Source organism: Ranitomeya variabilis, chromosome 1 (genome assembly GCF_051348905.1).
Source record: "Ranitomeya variabilis isolate aRanVar5 chromosome 1, aRanVar5.hap1, whole genome shotgun sequence".
NCBI classification, from domain to species: domain Eukaryota; kingdom Metazoa; phylum Chordata; class Amphibia; order Anura; family Dendrobatidae; genus Ranitomeya; species Ranitomeya variabilis.
In genome coordinates, this window is record NC_135232.1 from 1,046,883,169 (window position 1) to 1,046,895,745 (window position 12,577).

Consider the following 12,577-nt stretch of genomic DNA (forward strand, 5'->3'; position numbering starts at 1 on the left):
CTGTGGAGGAGGCGGAGAAATGAATTTCTCCATCTCCTCCATTGCCGGGGTCAGCCTATAACGCACATCACTCGGATGATATCTGAGTGATGTGCGTTGTCTCACTCGCACCCATAGGCTTATATGGGTGTGAGTGAGCAGAGACTCGGCAGAGTGTTGGTGACAATTTCACTCGCACACTGAAAACGGAAAAAGAGGAAAAAAACGGTTAAGTGAGCTGCCCCATGTAAGAATACTGGTCCAAGTGCTATGCGATTTTTTATCGCTTAGAACTCATCCGTATTACGTTGTAGTGTGACCCCGGGCTAAGAGTTAGTGTAGGTCTGCAACTGTTCAGTCCACAGCTCCTGAGAAAACAACAGTCCTTTTTAGGGCTAATTCGTGGGTCCTGAGATTGCCGCACTAGGTAGGCACGACACAGCATATCCACATCAGTGCAGGGCCTGCAGGCACTGTATGTGCGTACATAGCTCCCACTGCATCCCTCCCAAAGCTCCATAACTGTCTGCTGCTGCTTATTTACTATATACCTAGCTGCGGTGTTCTTCTCTTTTTTTTTTTTCAAAAATTCACCCCCAAAAAATTTTATAGTCTGTTATGTCACACTGAGGCCTGGTGTATCTGTTTAAAAATCATAGTTTTGCAGGCATACGTAGGATAGTTGTGTGTGCTAGCCTTGTTCTCTTCTCTTTTTTTTTTATATATTCACCCAAAAGCAAAAAAAAATTTGAATACAGTCTGTTATGTCAGGCTGAGGGCTGGTGTTTCTGTTTTAGAAAACAATTTTTTCCGCAGGCATACTTAGTTCTGTGTGCTAGCCCTGTGGCACTTTTTTTTTAATTCACCAAAAGACAAAAAAATACAGTCTGTTATGTCAGGCTGATGGCTGGTGTTTGAAAAATCGTATTACCGCAGGTATACGTAGCATAGTTCTGTGTGCTATCCTTGTTCATTTTCTTTTGTTAAATTCACATCAAAACACATCAATACAGTCTGTTAAGTCAGGCTGAGTCCTGGTGTATCGATTTTTGAAAAATCGTATTTCCGCAGGAATACGTAGCATAGTTCTGTCTGCTAGCCTGGTCAATTTTTTTTTTTGTTAAATTCACCAAAAAACAAAAAAAACATTAATACAGTCAGTTATATCAGGCTGAGTCCTGGTGTATCTGTTTTTGAAAAATTGTATTTCCGCAGGAATACGTAGCATTGTTCTGTCTGCTAGCCTTGTTCCACTTTTTTTTTATTTTAAAAATTCTCCAACCCCCCCCAAAATAAAATTTAATACAGTCTGTTATGTCAGGCTGAGGCCTGTTGTATCTGTGGTGGAAAAAACGTAGCTTTGCAGGCATAAGTTTCATAGTTCTGTCTGCTAGCCTTGTTCCACTTTTTTTTTTAAATTCACCAAAAAGCAAAAAACACATTAATACAGTCTGGTATGTCAGGCTGAGTCCTGGTGAATCCGTTTTTGAAAAATCATATTTCCACAGGTATAAGTAACATAGTTCTGTGTGCTAGCCTTGGTCAATTTTTTGGGGGTAAATTCACCAAACAACAAAAAACACATTAATACAGTCTATGTCAGGCTGAGTCCTGGTGTATCTGTTTTTGAAAAATTGTATTTCCGCAGGCATACGTAGCATAGTTCTGTATGCTAGCCTTGTGCCACTCTGTGTTTTTTTTGTTTTAAATTCACCAAAAAGTTAAAAAAAAATTAATACAGTCTGTTATGTCAGGCTGAGGCCTGTTGTATCTGTGGTGGAAAAAACGTAGCTTTGCAGGCATAAGTTTCATAGTTCTGTCTGCTAGCCTTGTTCCACTTTTTTTTTTTAAATTCACCAAAAAGCAAAAAACACATTAATACAGTCTGGTATGTCAGGCTGAGTCCTGGTGAATCCGTTTTTGAAAAATCATATTTCCGCAGGTATAAGTAACATAGTGCTGTGTGCTAGCCTTGGTCAATTTTTGGGGGGTAAATTCACCAAACAACAAAAAACACATTAATACAGTCTATGTCAGGCTGAGTCCTGGTGTATCTGTTTTTGAAAAATTGTATTTCCGCAGGCATACGTAGCATAGTTCTGTATGCTAGCCTTGTGCCACTCTGTGTTTTTTTTGTTTTAAATTCACCAAAAAGTAAAAAAAAAAGTAATACAGTCTGTTATGTCAGGCTGAGGCCTGGTGTTTCTGTGTGTGAAAAATCATAGCTTTGCAGGCATACTGATCAGATATAATTTGACTCCAAATAAATACATTTGTGTTGAGCTTTTGAAATAGTGCAGTAGTCCATTTAAAATGGGCACGGCAAGGGGCAAGGGATGCGGAACTGGAAGTGATGCTGATGGTGCATGCAGAGGACGAGGCCTTTTCCAAGACCCACATCTTCTCGCTCAACCTTCCTGTCCCAGTTTCTAGGGGACAACACTATTGAAGCCAGAGCAGTCTGAAACGGTTGTTGGTTGGATAGCGGATAATGCTTCCAGTCACTTAGCCACCACCACCATGTCTTCCACACAGTCAAGTCTGAGTAGCCGTGAGTGTGGCCCGGATATTCCTCACCCTGATCCTCCTTCCTTCCACCATGCCGAGTGCCCGGAGACAACTGATCCCACGCTTGGACACTCTGAAGAGCTGTTCAGTTTTCCCTTTCAAGATTCCGGACTCTAGGCCGTTCAACTTGAAGTGGGGACAGATGAGATTGCATGTAGCGATGCCCAAAGCTTTGACCAGCCACGATCACATGAAGGCGATGGTGGGAAAGTGTCACAAGAGGTGGACGATGATGAGACACAATTGCCAGAAAGTCAGGAGGAGGAGCAGGGTGCTGATGTGGAAGACGAGGTGGTGGATGACATAGTGACTGACCCAACCTGGCAGGAGGACATGCAGAGCGAAGACAGCAGCACACATGGGGAAGGAGGCATATCACCCCAACAGGCAGGAAGAAGCAGGTTGGTTATTCTACCTATATACAGCACTATTTTACATTGAAAAAAATAAAAAATACAGGCCACATATTTGGCAGTGTGGTACTTCCGTGACAGGCCTCATATATCTGCGTGCTCCAAGTTTGGCCAATTTTGGTCAGTTTTCCACTGTCTGTTACTCTAGTTATATAAAGCACTATTTTGCAGACCCCCAAAAAGTACAGGCCACATATTTGGCAGTGTGGTATTTCTGTGACAGGCCTCATATGTCTGTGTGCTCCAAGTTTGGGCATTTTAGGCCGGTTTTCCACTATTTTTGCTGTCTGTTACTCTAGTTTTATACAGCACTATTTTGCAGACCTCACAAAAAGAGCAAGCCACATATTTGGCAGTGTGGTATTTCCATGACAGACCTCAAATATCTGCATGCTCCAAGTTTGGGCATTTTAGGCCGGTTTTCCACTGTATTTGCTGTGTGTTACTCTAGTTATATACAGCACTATTTAGCAGACCCCCAAAAAGTACAGGCCACATATTTGGCAGTGTGGTATTTGCATGACAGGCCTCATATATCTGCGTTCTCCAAGTTTGGGCATTTTAGGCCTGTTTTCAACTGTTTTTGCAGTCTGTTACTCTAGTTATATACAGCACTATTTAGCAGACCCCCCAAAAAGTACAGGCCACATATTTGGCAGTGTGGTATTTCCGTGACAGGCCTCATACATCTGTGTGCTCCAAGATTGGGCATTTTAGGCCGGTTTTCCACTGTTTTTGCTGTCTGTCACTCTACTTATAAGCAACGCTATTTTGCAGACCCCCCAAAAAGTACAGGCCCCATATTTGGCAGTGTGGTATTTCTGTGACAGGCCTAATACATCTGTGTTCTCCAAGTTTGGGCATTTTAGGCCTGTTTTCCACTGTTTTTGCTGTCTGTTACTCTAGTTATATACAGCACTATTTTGCAGACCTCACAAAAGGTACAAGCCACATATTTGGCAGTGTGGTATTTCCGTGACAGGCCTCATATATCTGCGTGCTCCAAGTTTGTGCATTTTAGGCCGGTTTTCCAGTGTTTTCACTGTGTATTACTCTAGTTATATACAGCACTATTTAGCAGACCCCCAAAAAGAACAGGCCACATATTTGGCAGTGTGGTATTTGCATGACAGGCCTCATATATCTGCGTGCTCCGAGTTTGGGCATTTTAGGCCGGTTTTCCACTGTTTTTGCTGTGTGTTACTTTAGTTATATACAGCAATATTTAGCAGACCCCCAAAAAGTACAGGCCACATATTTGGCAGTGTGGTATTTGCATGACAAACCTCATATATCTGCGTTCTCCAAGTTTGGGCATTTTAGGCCTGTTTTCAACTGTTTTGCAAACTGTTATTCTAGTTATATACAGCACTATTTAGCAGACCCCCCAAAAAGTACAGGCCACATATTTGGCAGTGTAGTATTTCCGTGACAGGCCTCACATATCTGCGTGCTCCAATTTTGGGCACTTTAGGTCAGTTTTCCACTGTTTTTGCTGTCTGTTACTCTAGTTATATAAAGCACTATTTAGCAGACCCCCAAAAAGTATAGGCCACATATTTGGCAGTGTGGTATTTCCGTGATAGGCCTCATACATCTGTGTGCTCTAAGATTGGGCATTTTAGGCCGGTTTTCCACTGTTTTTGCTGTCTGTTACTCTACTTATAAGCAGCGCTATTTTGCAGACCCCCCAAAAAGTACAGGCCCCATATTTGGCAGTGTGGTATTTCCGTGACAGGCCTATTACATCTGTGTTCTCAAAGTTTGGGCATTTTAGGCCGGTTTTCCACTGTTTTTGCTGTCTGTTACTCTAGTTATATAGAGCACTATTTTGCAGACCTCACAAAAAGTACAAGCCACATATTTGGCAGTGTGGTATTTCCATGACGGGCCTTATATATCTCCGTGCTCCAAGTTTGGGCATTTTAGGCCGGTTTTCCAGTGTTTTTGCTGTGTATTACTCTAGTTATATACAGCACTATTTAGCTGACCCCCAAAAAGTACAGGCCACATATTTGGCAGTGTGGTATTTGCTTGACAGGCCTCATATATCTGCGTGCTCCGAGTTTGGGCATTTTAGGCCGGTTTTCCACTGTTTTTGCTGTGTATTACTCTAGTTATATACAGCAATATTTAGCAGACCCCCAAAAAGTACAGACCACATATTTGGCAGTGTGGTATTTGCATGACAATCCTCATATATCTGCGTTCTCCAAGTTTGGGCATTTTAGGCCTGTTTTCAACTGTTTTTGCTGTCTGTTACTCTAGTTATATACAGCACTATTTAGCAGACCCCCCAAAAAGTACAGGCCACATATTTGGCAGTGTGGTATTTCCGTGACAGGCCTCATATATCTGCGTGCTCCAAGTTTAGGCATTTTAGGTCAGTTTTCCACTGTTTTTGATGTCTCTTACTCTAGTTATATAAAGTACTATTTTGCAAACCTCACAAAAAGTACAAGCCACATACTTGGCAGTGTGGTATTTCCACAACAGGCCTCATATATCTGCGTGCTCTAAGTTTGGGCATTTTAGGTCAGTTTTCCACTGTTTTTGCTGTCTCTTACTCTAGTTATATACAGGATTATTTTGCAGACCTCACAAAAAGTACAAGCCACATACTTGGCAGTGTGGTATTTCTGTGACAGGCCTCATATATCTGCGTGCTCCAAGTTTGGGCATTTTAGGCCGGTTTGCCACTGTTTTTGCTGTCTGTTACTCTAGTTATATAAAGCACTATTTTGCAGAACCCTAAAAAGTACAGGCACATATTTGGCAGTGTGGTATTTCCGTGACAGGCCTCATATATCTGTGTGCTCCAAGTTTGGGCATTTTAGGCCGGTTTTCCACTATTTTTGCTGTCTGTTACTCTAGTTATATACAGCACTATTTTGCAGACCTCACAAAAAGAACAAGCCACATATTTGGCAGTGTGGTATTCCCGTGACAGGCCTCATACATCTGTGTTCTCCAAGTTTGGGCATTTTAGGCTGGTTTTCCACTGTTTTTGCTGTCTGTTACTCTAGTTATATACAGAACTATTTTGCAGACCCCCAAAAAGTACAGGCCACATATTTGGCAGTGTAGTATTTCCGTAACAGGCATCATATATCTGCGTGCTCCATGTTCGGGCACTTTACGTCAGTTTTCCACTGTTTTTGCTGTCTGTTACTCTAGTAATATAAAGCACTATTTTGCAGACCCCCAAAAAGTACAGGCCACATATTTGGCAGTGTGGTATTTCCGTGACAGGCCTCATATATCTGTGTGCTCCAGGTTTGGGCATTTTATGCCAGTTTTCCACTATTTTTGCTGTCTGATACTCTAGTTATATACAGCACTATTTTGCAGACCTCACAAAAAGAACAAGCCACATATTTGGCATTGTGGTATTTCCATGACAGGCCTCATATATCTGCATGCTCCAAGTTTGGGCATTTTAGGCCGGTTTTCCACTGTTTTTGCTGTGTGTTACTCTAGTTAAATACAGCACTAGGGTTGAGCGACTTTCATTTTTTTAAGGTCGAGTCGGGTTTTGTGAAACCCGACTTTGTCCAGAGTCGAGTCGAGTGCAGTCGGCCGATTATCGCTAAAAGTCGGGGATCGACCGAAACACGAAACCCAATGCAAGTCAATGGGGAAGCATAGACGGCAGTGAGTGGAGGCCAGGAAAACACCTACAGTGCCCATTTTAATGCCAAAAACATCCACTCTTGTTTCTGAAGCTTGTCAATCTTAATTGTTATGATCCCAATGGCAGAGGATCTCTGATATTCCGGCAAGATAGCAAAAATATAAATACTGCTCTAGGGAGGTGGAAACTGGACTAACCGCATACCTGATCCTGACACAAACAACTAAAAGTAGCCGGTGAACATGCCTACGTTGGTTCTAGACGTCTTGAGCCAGCCGGAGAACTGACTACCCCTAGAGGGAAAAAATAAGACGTCGCTTGCCTCCAGAGAAATTGAACCCCAAAGATATAGAAAGCCCCCAACAAATAATAACGGTGAGGCAAGAGGAAAACACAAACGTAGAGATGAACTAGATTCAGCAAAGTGAGGCCCAATAGTCTAGATAGCAGAAAATAGATAGTGGACTATGCGGTTAGCAGAAAACCCTACAAAACATCCACGCTGAACATTCAAGAACTGTTGTGAATTAGACCTTTTGGCTCCCTCTTGTGGTTACTAGTGATATGACTCTGGGATTGTCTTTCCTCAGTTTGGCACCCACCTGGGTCGTTAGCCCAGGGGTGTTGCTATATAAACTTCCTGGATCCTTAGTCCAGTGCCTGGCATTGTTGTAATCAGATCCTTTCTGTTTGCTCCTGTCTGCTGTCCTGGTTCGTGCAAAATTAAGCTAAGTCCTGCTTCTTTGTTTTTTGGTTATTGCTTTGCTCTTATTTTTGTCCAGCTTGTACTAAATGTGATTCCTGACTTTGCTGGAAGCTCTAGGGGGGCTGGTGTTCTCCCCCCGGGCCGTTAGACGGTTCGGGGGTTCTTGAATATCCAGCGTGGATATTTTGATAGGGTTTTTGCTGACCATATAAGTCATCTTACTATATTCTGCTATTAGCTAGTGGGCCTCTCTTTGCTAAATACCTAGCTCATTCTTACGTTTGTCTTTTCCTCTTACCTCACCGTTATTATTTGTTGGGGGCTTGTATCCAACTTTTGGGGTCTTTTCTCTGGAGGCAAGAAAGGTCTTTCTTTTCCCTTCTAGGGTTAGTTAGTTCTCCGGCTGGCCGCGAGACGTCTAGAACCAACGTAGGCACGTTCCCCGGCTGCTGCTATTTGTGGTGCTAGGATTAGATATATGGTCAGCTCAGTTACCACTGCCCTATGAGCTGGTTTTTTGTGTTTGCAGACTTAGTAATTATTTCTGAGACCCTCTGCCATTGGGGTCATAACAAGAACCCCCACACCGACTGACGGTGTGGAGGGAGAATATCAGCCCCCTAGAGCTTCCAGCGAGTCAAAAATCAAATGGAAAGCAAGCTGGACAAAAACACTGAATAATGCAAACGATCCAAATTGTACAAAACAGACTTAGCTTTTCTTGCATGAGGCAGACTGAAAGGAATCCGGAGGAGACCAAATAGGTCTGGATACAACGATGCCAGGCAAGAGACTGAGTCCAGAGGAGACTCAAATAGGAAACACCCGCTGCTTAACGACACAGCTGGAGCTCAGGCCTGCAACAAGACATACCTAACACAATACCGTTAGTGACCACCAGAGGGAGCCCAGAAACACAGTTCACAACAGTACCCCCCCCTTGAGGAGGGGTCACCGAACCCTCACCAAGACCCCCAGGGCGATCAGGATGAGCAGCGTGAAAGGCATGAACCAAATCAGCCGCATGAACATCAGAGGCGACAACCCAGGAATTATCCTCCTGACCATAGCCTTTCCACTTAACTAAATACTGGAGTTTCCGTCTAGAGATACGAGAATCCAGAATCTTCTCCACCACGTACTCCAACTCGCCCTCAACCAAAACCGGGGCAGGAGGCTCAACAGCAGGAACCATAGGCACCACGTACCGCCGCAACAAGGACCTATGGAACACATTATGAATAGCAAAAGACGCTGGAAGGTCCAAGCGAAAAGACACCGGGTTAAGGATTTCCAAAATCTTATAAGGACCGATAAAGCGAGGCTTGAACTTAGGAGAGGAGACTTTCAAAGGAACATGCCGAGAAGACAACCAAACCAAATCCCCAACACGAAGTCGGGGACCCACACCGCGGTGGCGGTTGGCAAACCGCTGGGCCTTGTCTTGTGACAATTTCAAATGGTCCACCACATGGTTCCAAATCCGCTGCAACCTATCCACCACAGAATCAACCCCAGGACAGTCAGAAGATTCAACCTGACCCGAGGAGAAACGAGGATGAAAACCAGAGTTGCAGAAAAAGGGTGAAACCAAGGTGGCAGAACTAGCCCGATTATTAAGGGCAAACTCGGCCAGTGGCAAAAAGGTAACCCAGTCGTCCTGATCAGCAGAAACAAAACATCTCAAATAAGTCTCTAACGTCTGATTAGTTCGCTCGGTCTGGCCATTAGTCTGAGGATGAAAAGCCGACGAAAAAGACAAATCAATACCCATCTTAGCACAAAAGGATCGCCAGAATCTGGACACAAACTGGGATCCTCTGTCAGATACAATATTCTCAGGGATGCCATGCAAACAAACCACATTCTGAAAGAACAAAGGAACCAAATCAGAGGAGGAAGGCAACTTAGGCAAGGGCACCAAATGGACCATTTTAGAAAAACGATCGCACACCACCCAGATGACAGACATCTTCCGAGACACCGGAAGATCCGAAATGAAATCCATGGAAATGTGCGTCCAAGGCCTCTTTGGGATAGGCAAGGGCAAAAGCAACCCGCTGGCACGAGAACAGCAAGGCTTAGCCCGAGCACAAATCCCACAGGACTGCACAAAAGAACGCACATCCCGCGACAAGGAAGGCCACCAAAAGGACCTGGCCACCAAATCTCTGGTACCAAAAATCCCAGGATGTCCCGCCAACACCGAAGAATGAACCTCAGAAATAACTCTGTTGGTCCATCCATCAGGGACAAACAATCTCTCTGGTGGACAACGATCAGGCCTATCAGCCTGAAATTTTTGCAGCCCTCGTCGCAAATCTGGGGAAATGGCAGACAAAATTACTCCCTCTCTGAGAATACCAGCCGGCTCAGAGACTCCCGGAGAATCAGGCACAAAACTCCTAGAAAGTGCATCAGCCTTCACGTTCTTCGAACCAGGCAGGTACGAGACCACAAAGTCAAAACGGGAGAAAAACAATGACCAACGGGCCTGTCTAGGATACAGGCGCTTGGCAGACTCGAGGTAAATCAGATTTTTATGATCAGTCAAGACCACCACACGATGTCTAGCTCCCTCGAGCCAATGTCGCCACTCCTCAAATGCCCACTTCATGGCCAACAACTCCCGATTACCAACATCGTAGTTCCGCTCAGCAGGCGAAAATTTCCTTGAAAAGAAGGCGCATGGCTTCATCACGGAGCCATCAGAACTTTTTTGCGACAAAACAGCCCCTGCACCAATTTCAGAAGCATCAACTTCAACCTGGAAGGGAAGAGAGACATCCGGCTGGCACAAGACTGGCGCTGAAGTAAACCGACGCTTCAGCTCCCGAAAGGCCTCCACGGCCGCAGGAGACCAATTCGCAACATCAGAACCCTTCTTGGTCATATCCGTCAAAGGTTTAACCATGCTGGAGAAATTAGCGATAAAACGACGGTAAAAATTAGCAAAGCCCAAGAACTTCTGCAGGCTCTTAACAGACGTGGGCTGAGTCCAGTCATGAATGGCACGGACCTTAACTGGGTCCATCTCCACAGTAGAAGGGGAAAAAATAAAACCCAAAAAAGAAACCTTCTGTACCCCAAAGATACATTTTGAACCCTTCACAAATAGAGCATTCTCCCGCAAAACCTGAAACACCATCCTGACCTGGTTCACATGGGACTCCCAATCATCAGAAAAAAACAAAATATCATCCAGATAAATAATCATAAATATATCCAGATATTTCCGGAAGATGTCATGCATGAAGGACTGAAACACAGAAGGAGCATTAGATAATCCGAAAGGCATCACCAGGTACTCAAAATGACCCTCAGGCGTATTAAATGCCGTGTTCCATTCATCTCCCTGCTTTATGCGCACAAGGTTATACGCACCACGAAGATCTATCTTGGTGAACCAACTGGATCCCTTAATCCGAGCAAACAAATCAGACAACAATGGTAAAGGATACTGAAATTTAACAGTGATCTTATTCAGAAGACGATAATCAATACAAGGTCTCAGAGACCCGTCTTTCTTGCCCACAAAAAAGAATCCTGCACCAAGAGGGGACGAGGATGGGTGAATATGTCCCTTCTCCAAAGACTCCTTTATATAACTCCGCATCGCGGCATGCTCTGGCACAGATAAATTAAAGAGTCGTCCCTTAGGAAACTTACTACCAGGAATCAAATCTATAGCACAATCACAGTCCCTATGAGGAGGAAGGGCACTGGACCTGGCCTCATTAAATACATCCTGAAAGTCTGACAAAAACTCAGGGATCTCAGAAGGAGTAGAAGAAGCAATAGACACCAATGGAGAATGGCCATGAATCCCCTGACACCCCCAACTAGACACAGTCATAGCTTTCCAATCTAAAACTGGATTATGGGCCTGTAACCATGGCAGACCCAAAACGACAACATCATGCATTTTATGCAGTACCAAAAAACGAATCACCTCCTGATGTACAGGAGTCATGCACATGGTCACCTGCGTCCAATACTGAGGTTTATTCTCTGCCAATGGCGTAGAATCAATTCCTCTAAGAGGAATAGGATTTTCCAAAGGCTCCAGGACAAAACCGCAGCGCTTGGCAAACGACAAATCCATCAGACTTAAAGCAGCACCAGAATCCACAAAAGCCATAACTGAGTAAGAAGATAATGAACAAATTAAAGTCACAGACAAAATAAACTTAGGCTGAAAAGTACCAATGGTGACAGGATTAACTTTTTTCTTTAAACGTTTAGAGCATGCTGAGATAACATGTGTTGAATCACCACAGTAGAAACACAACCCATTTTGACGTCTATGATTTTGTCGCTCGGCTCTGGTCAGAATTCTGTCACATTGCATAGAATCAGGTGACCGTTCAGACAGCACCGCCAAAGGATTATCAGATTTGCGCTCCCGCAAACGTCGATCAATTTGAATGGCTAGAGCCATTGAATCATTTAGACCTGTAGGGATAGGAAACCCCACCATCACATCTTTAATGGCTTCAGAAAGACCATTTCTGAAATTTGCGGCCAGTGCACACTCATTCCATTGAGTAAGCACGGACCATTTCCGAAATTTTTGGCAATATACCTCAGCTTCGTCCTGACCCTGAGAGCTAACCAGCAACATTTTTTCAGCCTGATTTTCAAGATTAGGCTCCTCATAAAGCAAACCAAGGGCCAGAAAAAACGCATCAACATTCACCAATGCAGGATCTCCTGGCGCCAGAGAGAAGGCCCAATCCTGAGGGTCGCCGCGCAAGAAGGAAATAACAATCTTAACTTGCTGAGCGGAATCACCAGAGGAACGAGGTTTCAGAGACAGAAACAATTTACAATTATTCCTAAAATTCAGGAATTTAGATCTATCTCCAAAAAACGGCTCAGGAATAGGTATTTTTGGTTCAGACATAGGGCTATGGATAACAAAATCCTGAATGCACAAGGGGGCATTCTTTGCGTCTGGAGGAGAGAAGGTTTTTCCACCAACATAGAAGAGGATTCTTTACTGTTAGGGCAGTGAGAATCTGGAATTGCTTGCCTGAGGAGGTGGTGATGGTGAACTCAGTCGAGGGGTTCAAGAGAGGCCTGGATGTCTTCCTGGAGCAGAACAATATTGTATCATACAATTATTAGGTTCTGTAGAAGGACGTAGATCTGGGGATTTATTATGATGGAATATAGGCTGAACTGGATGGACAAATGTCTTTTTTCGGCCTTACTAACTATGTTACTATGTTACTAATGCTTTGCACCCTAGCAGCAAGCTGATCCACACTAGAA